Here is a 16,373-nt window from a genome sequence, read left to right on the forward strand (position 1 = left end):
ACTTAATGATTATGACTCATCAAGATTTGCCTTTGGTGTCGTTTCATTAACACGTTTTAAGGACTTCCTTTAGAGAGAAGATGCTGAGTTCAGCAGCTACTACTTTTGGGATGTTAATAGAGTAAATCTAATATTTTAATGTATTTTTAATGGCCCTCTCGGGCTCCCAAAAATTGCCGTAGTGGACGGTATTTCACGTCCCCATGGCGGGGTATTGGTTAAAGTTTTCAACTAGCAATAATCGCACCTCAGTAGAACTTCATTGGTTACGATATCGCCTCTGCGCAAAGATAACTTTCAACTCCAAATCTATTCCTATACCACTCGAAAAAGGATAGAACTAGTTGGGAATTATTAGAATTATTAAACTAAGGGTGCATCGTGAGATAGGGAATTGCTGCATACTTTTCAAGGACTACCTACCTGAGTAGTAGTTTTGATCTCATGTTTGGAAAACAGGGAAAATGCATTTAAGGGTGTTTTATCTAAAGAGCTGAGCAACTGTACGATACCTACATTAATATAATTGGTGAGTTTTGTTGAATGTACTATAAAATATATTTTTCAAGTTAAAAAAATTATTTGGACGCTAATTTTTTTTTACGCTAATTTGCATTTTCGAAACTAAAGAAGAATAAGGATTCATGAATTAACTATTTGTTGCACCTATAACATATGATCTTTTTTTGCGGGGTACAAATTTACTGCGGCACAGTGTAATTAAAATAAATATTAACCATTTTCATTTAACCATCTACATTTAACAACAAAATTTATAGTCAAATTTGAAACAGTTAGGAAATAATATTAACACGTTTGGACTTTAAATTTAAGTGTTAAGAAGTATCCTTTTTATGTTTCTAATCTCTACCACCTTGAAATTTTACCCATTACCGGTAATCATTGTTAAATTTAGCTCATTTAAATTTCCACTTGTACTTTTTTCTTCGGCGAACCATTTTAAATACAATTAATGAAAAATTCAGAGGCCCAAATGGCAAAGAATCAGAGGAGTGCGGTGAATGGGGGCACAAGGTTCCTTGAGGTCATGTTCGCCTACTCTAAAATGCTAAATAGCCACTTTTGCGGCCAGGCACGACAAACTTTTTTTTTCTTTGCGACTTTCCATCGTTCTTTGCTCCTCCACGGCTTTGTCATAAAAAATTGAACAAGTTTTCCTAGCGAAAGCCAAGTGGGGATGTGGATGGGCGGTATCCAGTGGGGTGGCAGAGACAGCGACGACAATACCGGAAATCCGTTTCATGACAAATGCGTCACATTGTCCTTTCGTCCTGGCTGAGTGTTAAGAGAAGTGCCAGTGCCAGTGCCAATGCTCGTGCCCCCATCTCATCCGGCTGCTCTCCTTTACGACCCAGCCGGCAGTGAAATTCCTTCAATGGCAGCACGTGACTTGGCCCAAAAGAGAGCAGGAACATGGCTAAGAGAGCACGACATTGACATTGGGGGAGAGCAAAACAAATCGAATGCGCAGGCTCCGCTCTCGCAGGACTCGAAGGACTCGCAGCATTTCCATCTACGTGCCGGCATAACTTTGGCATTTTAATGAGAAATCCATATTTATGTTGTTTGTTTTGCCAAAAAAAAGAAGAAAAATGAAATGGCCAAAAAAGGCAAGTTGCAAGTGGGCAGCATATGCGGCGAAAAGTGAAATTAGATTCGTGGGCGGGTGTGCTAAGGCATTTCTGTAATCATTTTTAATGGCCGCGTCGTCTGCGGGTATAAAACACGGCATATGGCCGCTATTTACGTTCAGATACACGACCATTAGGCAATACTAGAAAGCTGTTAATGGTATTTAGGCGGGAAGAAATGGGTGATCGGAAATATAGCTAGTTGAGTCTCTAACTCTTTAATACTTAAACAAAATGAAAGTTATTTTAAAAACATACGGCTTACATAGCGATACTAATATTTTACCAATTAAAAGTGTAAGAGAAATGCTTTAAGAGAAGGTCAACACTTAACAAATTTAATTTTGTTAGTTCTCAAAATCAACTAACTACTTCTTCTAACTTTGAACATATAAAGTCTTTGAACAGCAAGTTTTAAGTTGATCAAATTGTCTACAAGCTATAGCAAATATATGACATATGTTTGATATATATATAATATATATCAATACTGATCAAAAAACTTAAAATTTATTTATCTTTTTGGCTGCCTAAAAGCATGTAAAAATATATTTTTTTAACTGACTAAGAATAATTTTACTGATTTTAGTAGCATTATTTTTGATATGATCAAAATAAAAATATATATCCCATGCTCTTGTATTATTTGTTTCTAAATTGTGCTGCTTATCTCATGAGTGAGAATAAACCATCCTTTCAGATAATCCCGCATGACCAGACAATTTTAACTAAACCACGTTCGCGACTTGTCACAATGGAGTCATAACGTTATCATTCCAACGTGAAAGCCATAAAAATAGCGGCTTAAATAGCAACAGCCAGCACGTCTAGCATGACAACCAAGGGATGCAATTCCCCGGGAAAAGTCCACTTCACACATTTTGCTCTGGCGCTTTTTTCACCCAACTTTAATACTAGAGAAGCAACTCTAGCGAAACAAAAAAAAAACGTTATGTTTTTATTGTGCAAATAAAAGCACGCGGAAACTACTTAATCAAGTTTCAGAGACGAAGTCTCCCCTTCTCTTTCGCCGCTTATGTCCATCTCGCTTTAACGCAGGACTAAAGGAATCCGGAAGCCACGTTCTCTACGAGGAAAAACACAAAACGAAAGCAGCTGGGAAATAAAAAGCAACAGCAGCCAGTACAGACGACTTTCCCGACGTTGTTTCTAGCGATTTTCATTCCGGGTGACAAGGGAGAAAGCGCGGGGAAAGTACGGGGAAAGTGGTCGCGGGAAGAGCCCAAGCTGAGACAACATGCAAACCAAAACAAATGGAAGCTAAAGAGTAACACCATTCTATTGTTTCGAATAAAATATACTCTTTAAAATGATTTACCAGATAATGTTATAAATATTAGGATCTACATTTACAGATTTAGCCTTGTCCTTCCTCAAACCACCCTTTATATAGTCTTAAAATTATATGTCATAAAGTAAATATAATTTTTTATTTTTTAAATTTTGGGAAATTACTTCTACAACAGCATTAGACATTGAAATTTAACATTTTCACACTTATATTTTAAGAAAAATAGGTTTTCCATTTAAGAATCCCCACATATTCATTGATGGATATAATTCGCTAAAATCCTTTTCAGTTTCAAGAGAACATTCATTAATTTAATAAATAATCTTCATGAACTTAACACAAGTACCACCAAGATATCGTTTGTAAGTTCCGAATTTTAAGGGAAATAGGCTTAGACAATTTTTGTTTCCCTCAAGAACGCTTTCCATTAAGTTATTTCTTTCTCTAATTGCTCAATCTTCAAACTTGCCCTATACAACCCTTTGGTAATAGCGTATCTACCCCCTTTTCACCATTTTCCTCAACGACCGAATACAACAATTTGCCGAAAGAATGTTTCCCAGCGAGTTGAGTTCAAAATTTATGACAGCAATTAGCGGGACAGTAGGCGTGTCTTGGGGGTTGCTCCCAGGATTACCATTGCCCAGCGCACTCCATTGCCGAAAAAAAACACGGAAACTCTTCAATTAATTTGTTGAGCTCTGCGCAAACAACAAAACGACGGTGCACATCAATCAAGTCGGTGGGCAAGTCAAACGTAAAGTCTCCATTCGGACATGACCAGTGTCTTGGGTGTGAAAAATCGCCAGGATAGATAGAGCTGGGAACGCCCACAACTTTGGTCGCGTGCCAGACTCCTCAGATCGCACTCGTAAATTGTTCGTTTCATTTTTAATTATCGCACTTAAGTTGTACTTTTTAATGCTCGCCCAGCAGGCGATTCGACTTAAATGGCAAAGAAATTGGCGGAGCAGAAGGAGCTTACCTGAATCGTTTCCGTGGCGGAATACTTTCGATTGTAGTCGACGTGATGGAGGTTCGGCATGTTTGCTCACAGTTCACAAACTGATAATGACTATGGATAGGGCTACTTAACACGTGTCCTTGAGCTGGTGGGTGGCTCTTCCGTTTCCCGTTTCCGTTCCCTTTCCTGTTCATCAAGATATGCCAGTTTATGAGGCATTTGTGTTAATTTCTCTTGTCGTTCCACTTTTTCGCCTTTTTATTGTGGGTTCCCTGCAAAGGAGAGCAAAGTTTGTAAAGTTGAAGTTAGAAAAGTGTAAATTACTTCGAGCAATCGAGAGACCTCTCCCCAGATCCCCCTTGGGCATTTGTTTACTCATGTCGATATTGTTAATACGCCACGTGTTCCACAGCGGGATGCGTGTAAGTCGGGAATTTGGGGTGGTGGTGGTGGCGGTCCATGGACGGTTGGGCTTACGGATTTATTGCCAAGTTTACGCTACGTGCTTTGACTAAATTTATAAGCCGAAAACGCACAAAGAATCGAGCAATGGCCCAAAGGCACCGGCAGAAACAAATAAGCACGCACACACAAATATGTACTCTAAGAAGACATTCGAATACAGTTGGATTCAAGCTATTAGAAGCGGTTACGTGGCTAAACGATGCTGGGAATATCGATTTTTGCTTGAGATAAATGTTTTATCATTTGATGACTTAAGTCTTAGTTAGTAATAATTAAAGCAACCAATTAGAGAAGTTTCCCTTTTCTAAAATTATTTTTTTTAAATGAGTAAAACGACATAAGTCTAAATCCAAATAACTTTGTAGAAAGTTGTTTTACTAAATACAATGCAGTCAAAAGTACCAATAATTAAATGATAACAACCCATTTGTGGATTAATAATGACTAATAATCTTTAGTTTCCAATTAATTATTTAATCTGTATTCTGGCTTCGAAGAAATGGAAGAAATATTGTAATACAAGAGACTAGAAAAGTGTGTTAACCCTTTATAAAAGTTTTAAACATTATAGAAGTTCATTAAAAATTTGTTTTTTAGACTTCCTAAGCTAAAGTTTGCTCCTTTGCTGTGAGCGAATGTACTTAAATCTCTCAAAATGTATCTCGCTGTTATATGTATGATGTACGTGCAGTTAAATATCCAAAAGTTTGCCAAAAGCAAACTTTCCGCTAAGCTGTACACAATCCCCAGCCTTCCCAAACCCATTTCCCTGGCAAAATGTCATTCCGTTCGTGTCCAACTAGACTGCTTAAGCATTCATCATCATGGTTAATACGCTTCAAATAACTAATTAGTTAGTATCCTAGCGATACCGGATATTGGAATTCCCTTAAAAAACAGCATCGTTTCTACATGGCTAATTGACTTTTGTTGCCGTCATAAATGTTGACACACAAAATAAGGACGATAAACAACGTAATATCCATAGCGAAGGGCAGAGGTCGTGCAACAGCTGTAATTTTGTAATGCCCATTAAGTTTTATGCGTAGACAAAGCCAAATTTACGTCCAATACAAGCTATGAGAAATTATATCGTAAAGTGGATGTTATGCTTTCGTTTTCTTTGGCCTCATAAAAGTCAAGGAAAGAAAAACTTGTTGATTGCCGCAAGTTTTTTACATAGTTCCATAATAAGTGGGGAAATCATATTCGGATTTTAGTGAAGTAAAGATCAATAAGTAGTAAACTGACTTAATTTACAAGAACACTTTATTAGCATTTGCTTAAGTTAACTACTTAATGGTTAAGTTATTAAAGAAATCAACTCAAATAAAACCATTAAACATTTTAAATCGTATAGAATGTTGCAATGGATAGAGTTATCGAAAACTTGCTTTACAAAAAAAAGGGAACAATATTTAAAAATCATTTTAAAGAACATGATAAAATCATTTTTAAAGAATATTATCCCCCATTACAATATATAACATTATTATTAAAGATGTTAACAAAGTATATATCAACTTTCAGTCACCATTAATAATATGTCAGCGCTCCCTTGGCAGTGCTTTAAAATTAATGATGCATTTCATTGGAGGCGTCAGAGAACGTGGCAACTTTAATCATAAATTGTGGAGTGGTTCGGTGGTTCCAGTCATTTCACTAATTACGCCCAGAACAACATACATGTTTGCCCTCCAGTGGGGGGTCCTTTTTGGCCAGGAAATGGAACTGAAACTCCGCCCAAAATCTCTCCACACGATGCATGACCAAAATTTATTAGCTGCTTATGGATTAGAAATGTATAGTGTGTTTGTGTGGGGGGCACGCAAATGTGTTGAGGACATGTTAATCTCAGAACACTCAGATGGCCAGGAGCAACAGGAAGTCGGACCCTGAAAGTCAAGCAGTGCAGGCCTAAATTAAATTGTTCAATAATTGAGTTAGCAGCGGAGAATTCCCCCAAACAGACCTGGGGCGCTTAAAGCCATCGATTCGGACTGGGTGTAAATAACCTGGCCATATATCAATCGATTTACAAACTGATTTAAGGCTCCGCCATGAGGTCCTGTCCCTGTGTTGTTGGCTAACAAAAAACAGCTTGAGTGCCAGCCAGCCAGCCAGTAAGCAGTCATAAATTATGCAGCGACATAGTCAAAGGACAACAGGCCAGGACACGGCCCGAGCAGCCAGGATATGCAGTTGCATAGTCAAGCTGTCCCTTTTTCCTAGCAGCGCCCCTTGTGCGCCCCATCACAGTCTATTAACTCTTCTGGAGAACTCAGAATGGCTGAGCAGTTAATAAGAACAACTGGTGCAGGAGGTGCAGGGGCAGTGGTAGATGTAGTGCAGCAGTTGCAAATTATGACAAAGTAGTGAAAAAGAGCTGTGGCAGGAGGCGACTCGAACGGGTTGAATGTGCCTCATGGCGTGGCAAAGGAGGCCCCTGAGAGGCGCTAACTTGCAGAGGAAAATACACCAAACAGGATACTATTTTCAATTAAAACACTGCGGCTTGCATGGCGCAGTCAAATGGAAATTGCAGTTGAAAGTTAGCTGAATAAGATCAAAGAAAAAGAATTCCATTCATACTATATTTCAGTTATATTCACAAAATTTTCAATTAATTTAAATTTTATTTTTCTAAAAAAAAACGGCTTTAAGATTCTTTTTCGAAGTAAGCTACAATATGTAAACCAAAACTAAATTTCTTTATATCAATAATTAAATTGGTTTTATTTTTACTTATTACTTATTTATTGTAATATTTTTAATATTATAAAGAAAAACGGACTATTTCAGATATATACAAATTGTTTTTGTATAAATTATATAAACAATGATTTCATAACAGTTTTAAGAGCTTCGAGAAATATGCCGATGTAAATAGTGCGGAAAGTGCGATAATCCTATTAAAGCTTATTTAAAACTCCATTACGTTTACATGAAATATAATTATAATGAGCTTGCATAATATGAGTTAATCGGATTATGCTGTGAAGGTGTCAAAAAAAGAAATCTGTTTAAAAATATTTGAGCCCATGATTGTTAATAAAATTCAAAATTATAAAAAGGGATGAATATGAACATCCTACTTTCTAACTAACTGTTCTACACTTCAGAAACTTTCAACCCCACTTAATCCCCTTTGAAACAGCACAACAATTCCATTATCTTTTTGGCCACATTTGGTTCTTCAACAAGTTACAAAACTTCGCATCGCAGGCAGAATATCTTTATTCAGAGACACAACTGTGTTGCCCTGGAAACTACATGAAAGTGTAAAAACAGGCAACAGTTGTAACGGGAGAAAGCCCAACAGGTTAAGAAAAAGCAGACGGCGATGTTAATTACAAAAAGTCCCCACAGTTATGACAATTTGCACAAGTCAGCTGGCAGCCCCACCCATTATCCTTTACTGTTGTTCTGGGACATTAACTTGGTCCTTGTGCTGCAGACGGCAAATTTGACAAACGGAAAGAGGAAAACAACAAAAATTAAAAACCTAATGAAGTTTACAGTTTGCTCGGCAGCTATTTAATTGGATTAAATAAACTTTCAAGCAGAACAACCGCCAAGAAAAAACTTTCCGACAAAGTTTAGATCATTTGTCAGCCACAGTTATAGCCGCAAGTATTGCCAAAAAAAAACACAGAAAAAACAAAGAATTCTTTCGCATTTGAAAATTCAAACAAAAAATCAATAAATGAGAAAGCAGCCAGACAAATCCAAAAACACAAACCCAACAAACAAGTAAAAACGAAATGCGGCCGTAACAACAATAAAAATTGATGGTTTTCCCACAGAAAAGTGAAACAATCAGTAATAAAAACCAAAAATAAAAAGTTAAAGAACTCGGAGGGTTCGAATACCTTAAAGTAGTTGAAATATGCCAAACTTCAGGTTTTCGGAACTTTAAATCAACCTTTTCTAAATGGTTAAGTTAGTATTTTATTCAAAAGAATCTCTGCACTCAAGATAAACAAAATGTTTAAATTAAGAGATTAAGAAATAAACACACTAACAACTTGTTTTATTATTGAAAATTATTTAATTGATTTGTGTTAACTTAATAAGCAAATTATAAATAAAATATTTGTTCATAGTCACATTCGCCATATGCTGACTAAAATCATTTTAAGTAATGACTAACAAATGTATAATATTAGCATGTTTTTAAACCACAAATCATATACAGTTCACACCATAATACAAGCTTCATCTGAGACCCACAAAACTCTCATCCAAGGATTAAAATAAAGATAGAAAAAGTAAAAGAACATCAAGGAAAATCAAAAGATAGCACACATTCTCCCCTCGATGCGTCATCGCACCCATCCTTACAATTTTTTCGGCAAGTAATTGTAGCTTTGCGTACTTTTAGGCCGCAGAAGCGCGTGAAAATACTTGGAATACTCGGAATGGGAGGGCGTTTAGCCTAATCCGGCAAGGACTTAGCACGGCTGTTAGGTGTATCAAGCTGCTACTCGGAAATATAAGGTAGATGAAGATTGGGATTCTGGAAAATTTTGGGGTGGAGCCAAAGGAGCAAAGTTGCCAGCTCGGCAGTTTAAATTTGGCAAGACCTAAAGGGCCATCTGCGATTTTTAATTCAAGTGAAAGGCAGCTCGTATGTCTTCACCAACGAAGGTGTAATGCTCTTTACCCTGAAAAATATATGCAACAAAAATAAATAAATTAGAAACAAATAATTTACATCTGAAACAAGTAGTGAGTATTCGACAAACTTCCAGTTTTTCACGTTTTCAACTGAAAAGAATACCCTAAAAATTGGTTAACCCACTTTAAATCTTAAATACAAGCAAAAACCATCTTCTTGATCCAACAAAGTGAGCCAAAGTGTTTCAAGAGTATCGAAAAACAGGTGTACAAACAGCACCAATAATAAAGCAGGCATAACCGTAAAAGCACAACGCCCCAAACTCACATTTTGGGCTTAAATTTCGAAAAAGGCCAAAACGACCTAAAATTCAAATAGAAAAGAAAACACTTGAAATTGAAGTGCTGTGGAACAAGGATATGTAAGGATGCGAGCCCAATGTTACCCCACTTGTTTACGCTTGTAGTGTTTTGATTGAATTTTTTTCAAGAGGAGGGAAACAGCAAATGGGGAAGAAAGGCAACAATCTGACGAGGCAACAAAATTATAGAAACTCTGTAGACGGAAAAAACCGTATGAAAAAAGTACAAAATATCCAGAATGTAGCGATCCGAATTCAAGTTTGGCTGTTGTCCATCTGCAGGTGGACAAGTGGGCTCATCTGCCCGCTCCTTCGACTGACTTTTTCCATAGGAATGTGCAGTGGAAAATTCAAAATCAAAATGCGCGCAAAATGGAGGCCAAATGGGGTTACAAAAACACAAACGCTGTCAATTCCCATGAGGGCCATAGTATCAGGCTTTTAAACAGTGGAACAAGTCGGTTAATTACCTAACAAATTTAATGTTCTAAACGTACGCATGTATGTATGTATACAGTTTTATTATAATAAATATGTTTAAGTCTTAAGCTCTGTAATACTTTTTCTGTTGAAAAATAATTCTTAAAATAATATTTTTATTTATTTAACTAAGCTTAGAGTATTACAAAAACTAGTCCTCATTTAAAAATAAAGAACTAAGCAATTGATGATTATTTTATGTTTATGTTTTTTTAAATTATAAAAATGAAAAAAATTTCAAGAATATTCATACATAGACAATGAAATGCAGAATAGGCGTTTGGCCACTAGGTTTGAGGGGTTGTCTATTAAAAAATGTACCACTGCAATTTGATTATTTCCATTAAAATCAATAAATAAAATGAAAATAAAATGTATACCACTGTGATCCTACGGCCCTGGGGGAATACTAAGAGGAGGAGCATTCGCTTCAAATGACAGCGGTTGAAATTGAAGTTGGCAAACGATTTTCGAGGGTGGATTTTAAAATGCAAACATACTCGATATGGAAACATGGACAGGGGTAGCCACAGGACCTGGTCCCGCTCCTGAATGTCCTGGGGAGGCGGCGACCCGTGGCATAGCTTTACATGCCACTGGAATCCGAACACGTGTCCTGCTCTTTGGCCTGTGTCCTGGGCAGCTGCCAATTCCACGGCTTGCCTCAATTTATGTTTATCCTGTTTTGTGCCCAGGCCAAAAATCAAAACAGGAAAACAGCCAAGAAACCCAAACAAAGACTAAGAACTTATCTCGAGGCAGTTAAATCAAGGACGTTTTCCCATCGCGTGCCAATGAAAACAGGCTGGTGGGTGGGGCAAATCCTGTGGGTGGGGCTAATAACCAAAGCTAAACAATAGCGGAAATAATTTTATTACACTTGGCATGCTATTTGCATTAACAAGCAGACCATAAAAGTCGCCCGAGCAACGGATGAACGCACTTTTTGTTCCACTCTCTTGTGGCCTTAATATTAATGTCACTCAAAGTGCTAATGAGAAAAAAGGTCAGGAATGTTTTTCCTTTTCCCAGTCAAGCAGAAAATTATGGTAAATGGAAAGAAAATCTTAAAATCATTTTTTAGGATCATAAGATGATTTATAATGGTTTAAAAAGCTCTAAACTGTGATTTTTCTATTACATTTTTCTATTTCTTTAAAACATATTTACCTGCTCATTCTTGTACTGATAGCAAATACTTTTAAGCTGAAATATAAGGTTCCTGCATTTTTGTTTGATATATTTTATCTAATTTAAAGTTTGTCCTGCCTTTAAGTAAGGACCAAAGTAAATAGCTCCTGTGCATGTAGCTCGAATTTCAATTCCTCTCATATTTTATTCAAGTACAGAAAGTGGAAAGAAATAGAAGCCAGACTAAGCAGAGTATTCTGTAAAATGAAAATGGATTTATGCGTCTTTTGATAACTAATTCCCTTTGGGCAGCTGTCAACAAGCAGATAAACTGCTAGGCAACCCAAAAAAAACATAGAATAAACTCATATTAAGCCGAAAGGAGGAAACTGCGAACGGAGGGGAATCCTTTAAGGACCTTTAGCGATATTACGCCAGAGAACTTTGACTCATATTAGTTTGGTATTAAATGAAAAGAAAGAATTTTCGCATTGCCTCCTCTGACACACGACCACCCCCTTCTATCCTGTCACAGTTAAACGCCTGTCAAATGTGTTCGAAAAAATGGGCGAAAACAATTTGAGGCAATCAGCTGGCAGGAGTACGTGACAAGAGCGGTTTCCTCACTCCTTTTTCGAATGTGGCTGGCCATCTACACTCTCAGAAATTTATTTATGAATATATAAATTATTAGAAGAAGTAATAAAGTATTGGTTTTAAATAAAAATTTGTATAATAAATGATACAAGCTTAGAGCTTTAAGGACCTGAATTTGAACTCTTAACCATACATTTAAAAACTGAAGTTCATATGGAAAATTTATTAAATTACTTAGATAAAATATTTAAAAATAAAATATTTCTGATTTTAAATTTAAATAACAGCCATCTATTTTATGATACTTTTAAAAAAGTCTGTTAGATCGGTAATCCTTAAATTAAGTTGCTTTTATAGTTGAAATAAATGAATATCAATTTAAGCCACAAAGTATTGCACATTTAAGGCGGTTATAACAAAGTACAAATTATCTTTAGGAGGCCATTAAACGAATATTTTTTACTTGTGCATTGTTAGGAGAACTCTGAACTTGAGTAGTGCAGAATGCAAACATCTGCTGCCCAGTGGCTCCACCCGAGACCAAGTCGGGGGAGTCCAAGGATTCGAGGGATGCTGGTCGAGTGTCAATGACCTGCTGCTCCTTTGGAACTGGATGCTAACGAGCACGTGAGGCAAGTGTAGCGGAAAATGAGCTAATTTGTGCTGCGTTTCTTTTGGCCAACTCCACCGGCCACGTGTGACCCCCGACTTCCCATCTTTTCCCCCAGACTTTGGCCAAGAAAAAGTCAAGAAATTCAATTGCGAACATAAATCATGGCCGAGACGAACATGCAGGACGTCAGACAGGATGAACACGCAATCAGCTGTTTGTCACAAAGCATATCGGGTGAATGAGGCTGTGCTCGAGTGTGTGGGTGTGTTGGGGGCATGTCAATCAAGCCGCAAGCAACCACTGGCACCCACAACCTTGGCTGCACCACCACCACTTACCCTTCTTTGTGACAGGCCAAAGGGAGTGAACTGAAGAGAAAGGACCCAAATCGTACCAGTCTCAGAATCCTGCTGTGGGTGTCAAGTTCACCTCAAGTTCTTACGACTTAAAATGTACCCAACCAAACTTGTGAATTGTTTTTCTTTAGAATTTGTTTTTTATATTTGTTACTGATTGATTAATATAATTTTACATTAGGAATACAAATGTATTGGAATAAAAAGGTAATACAATTTTACTAACCACATAAGAAATATACCTATAAATAGGAGATCAAATCAATATACCCCAATATGTAAACCAAAGTTACATGAGGGTTCTTTTTATAATTTTTTGGTCAATTTGTTTTTTTGGTGCATGGATAGAACCGACATTTTAGAAGTATAACATTGCGTTTTTATATCTTTATAATCATTTCTTTTTAAAATACTCTAACCCACAATTAATAACATTTTGACACTAGCCCAAAAAACTGTTTAGATTAAATTTCATCAGCAGATTTGATCAATCAAACTACCATACAAGATCAAATGCAATTTTCTTAAAGGGTATCACAAAAGGCAGACTCAATGGCAGCGATTTCATCGATGGCTCTCCAAAGCGTAGGCGATAATTTATTTAACAATGTGTGGCATGCGTTTTTCTGGGGAGCCCCAGTCGAAGCCTTTGTCCATTGAAATGTAAACGCCATTGGGATGTGTTGGCCTGGCCAGCTGCGAGCTGTGAGCTGGCTGGGAAACATTTGTAGCCCCGGGGCTAGAACAAAGGAGAGAATCGTTTTTATCTGCCACAGCATTCACTCCTTTATTTGCCAAGTGCAAATTGCAAAATGATATTAGAGGGGTGGATTCGCCGCTGCACCAAGGGAGTTGGACCCCCCATTTGGGAAAAAGTGGCACGATGGCCAGGGTGAAAGTGGAAAGTGGAAAGTGCGTCCGGCACCAGTCAAGCCGAGCAGCTCGTCCGTAATGAGCACGAACAAAATTAATGTGATTTGTGTCGAAGGGTGCAACGACTGTATTATCGAGCAGGATTACAGGAATATAGGAATAGGAATACAGGAAGCCCGATGATGCTGGTATTGTGGCTGGCAGCAGATTTCTATTTGCACTTGTAATTGGCGCGTTGGTGCTGGTCCGGGTGAGCAATCCCAATCCGTAAGCCCTGACACTCCCCCCGATTTCACTGCACAGTCATCGACTTTAATGAATAATTGAGCACACAACTCCCCAAAAATAAAAGTGAATAATGTTTGATACGTGAAAATTTTCACATTTTATTGCTATATTCGGTTGTGGGTAAACACGGCGTCCCATTTTATCAAATTAAATCAATTTCCCGGGTTTTGTGAATAAATATTTTATCACGAACAATTATTTTAAAAATATTGTGCATAAAATTGAATTTTCATTGATTGGATTTATGCTGTCTATGAAACTCAATATTTTCTCATTGATTTTTCCATTTTATTTTAGTTGCTTTTGAAGAAGTGAAAATTATACATCTTTGCAATAAACACAGAAATAAAATAATATTGTATATACAAATAGACTACTGGAAATTACAAATACTAAACTTCTATTCTTCACATTTCACATTTTTTATAACAAAAATTAAACTTTCCACTTGCCCATTATAAATGGCTGTTGTCCATCATCATCTTCCATTTAAAACACATAATGAAGATGATAAATACGTTATTGAAATGACCACAGCACTTGACCGTAACAACTTGTCCCAAACAAAATGCATTATAATGATTTATGGACGCGAGTCCCTGACCAAAAATCAACCCTCTAGACAAATTAACAAGGATATATGATGATGATGATGCCTTTCTCCAAAACACACACACCCACACCCACCCAAAAACAAAGGCTGTCAAAGCCACAAAGAGACACTCGACCCAAGCAGATGCCCCAAGGTGTTTTCCCGACCAAGTTTAAACAAAAATTAAAACACCTACCCTCCCGCATTCGATGTCCACGACCTCCCAGCCCCTTTTCCTTGTTCTGAACTTGAAGCTAATCAAAAATGTTTCACAAAAGAGCGAGAGGAAGGAAAAGGAAAGGGCCACGCTTACATCGAAATCTTTATACCCTTTCTTTGATATTTAAATATTATTCTGAAATTCTATTTTTAAGCAAAGTATCATGATATTTAAAATATTTTTTATATTCATTTTATATGAAAGGTTTTTAAGCCCATAAATTAAATGTAAAACAAAATATTTTCTGTTTTTCCAAAAATGAGAAGGTTGTATTTACAGGTAGGTACTGATTTTTAAAAGTTTAAGTCCACTTTTGTTCTCTGCATGGTAAACTCACTTTTCAAACTACTTTTGACTTACCATGAAGACGAGAAAATAAACCTTAAGACCTCAAATAAAATAGACATTTTCCTCGTTGACCAACTAAGTCATGCTACCCGATTCAAAGCTAAAAAAAACTCCAAACTTGTGTTAAGCGAAAGTGCAAAAGTTGTTCAAGGAGTTTTTTCTGCTCAAACAACAACCACCGAAAAAAATCATAAAAAAAATTCCCAACTTGGATGGATACTTTCTTGTTGTAGTGGCAAGTAAGCCAACATTGTTGCCATGATTAGCATTTTATCAGCAGATCCTTTGCCTCATCATGCCGTGTCTTAGGACAAACACTTGGGCATCTTTATGGTAATTTAGTTTTTGCTAAGATGCGACAACAGCTGACAATGTTTCAGGAATTTCGCCCCCACCAAAATAAGATCACGAAAAACCCGAGCTCACTCCCTTAAAGTTGACTGGTAGGCAAGTAATACTTGCCACATGAGGAAGCTGCGTGTCACATAATCAAAATTGAGCAGAAAACAAAACCTGCAGGGTGCTTTTTATGTTTTTATGTGCGGATCCCATTAATTTATTGCCAGAGACATTGAGACACCTCCAGCCGAACAAAAGGCGACATTATTATTTCATTATTATGCCAAACGCATCAGGATCTCGCCCCCCCAAACTCAATGCACGTGGGCCGTCTCATATTACACGCGGTGGATTCAATGGAGGATTCGGAGGATGGGAGGTCGGAATGGAGGCCTTTGGAGGCCTTTAGAGGTGGCAGATGATTCATGCGCTGGCAAATTTTTTGACGCCCGCCACATAAATAAAACAGGCAGCCCGGGGGGCCCAGACATATGTTTGGATAGTCCCCGGGTCAAAGGGCCCAGGTCAGAGGCTGTAATATTTACTCGTAAATATTTTTATAGGCACTAAGGTTTCCGCTACAGATGAACAAAGCGCCAAGAGTCCACAAAAACAGGTGCTCTATAAAATTAAATTAAATATTTCTTACGAAAACCAAACTTATCTCTCTTTATTTAGGAAATCATGGTAAGTGCAAGTAACTTATTTTCTGCCCTATTGTCGTTATAAGGATTTTAAGTAAATTAAAACTTGGCCCTAGATTTGTTTTTCTGTAATATTTTCTTCACAAATGAGGATTGTATTTCTAGGTTTAAATATATGGTACGCTAAATTCGTTAAATTAATATATGTAAATATTTATTAATGAAGTTGAAATCAGGAGCATGGTAATACAAAGGGTTATAGCCACCGGATTGGACCCACAGACTTCTAGGAACCCCAAGCGTAAACGTATTTTACATTAAACAGGTGACTTGTTTCTTCTTAGGAACAGCTTCAAAAATCGAAAGTTCAAGATTATTATATTAATGGTGCTGCATTTTTATTCCGTATACTAATCAAAAAATATGAACTGTTTTATATCTATTTACAAAACTAATATATTTTATCAAAAGCATTTTGCATTTCTGAGTTATTTTGTTCAAATTAGAAAAAGAAATA

General features: G+C 37.0%; 1 non-coding gene across 1 annotated transcript; it reads right to left on the reverse strand.

Annotated features, from left to right (window-relative positions):
- Positions 1-152: 152 nt before the first annotated feature.
- Positions 153-292, reverse strand: LOC123037839. Its single transcript, XR_006417646.1, has one exon. It is a non-coding gene; the product is annotated as a U4 spliceosomal RNA (small nuclear RNA).
- Positions 293-16,373: the final 16,081 nt, after the last annotated feature.

This window comes from Drosophila rhopaloa, unplaced genomic scaffold, assembly GCF_018152115.1.
Source record: "Drosophila rhopaloa isolate 14029-0021.01 unplaced genomic scaffold, ASM1815211v1 contig_2, whole genome shotgun sequence".
In the NCBI taxonomy this organism is placed as follows: Eukaryota; Metazoa; Arthropoda; class Insecta; order Diptera; family Drosophilidae; genus Drosophila; species Drosophila rhopaloa.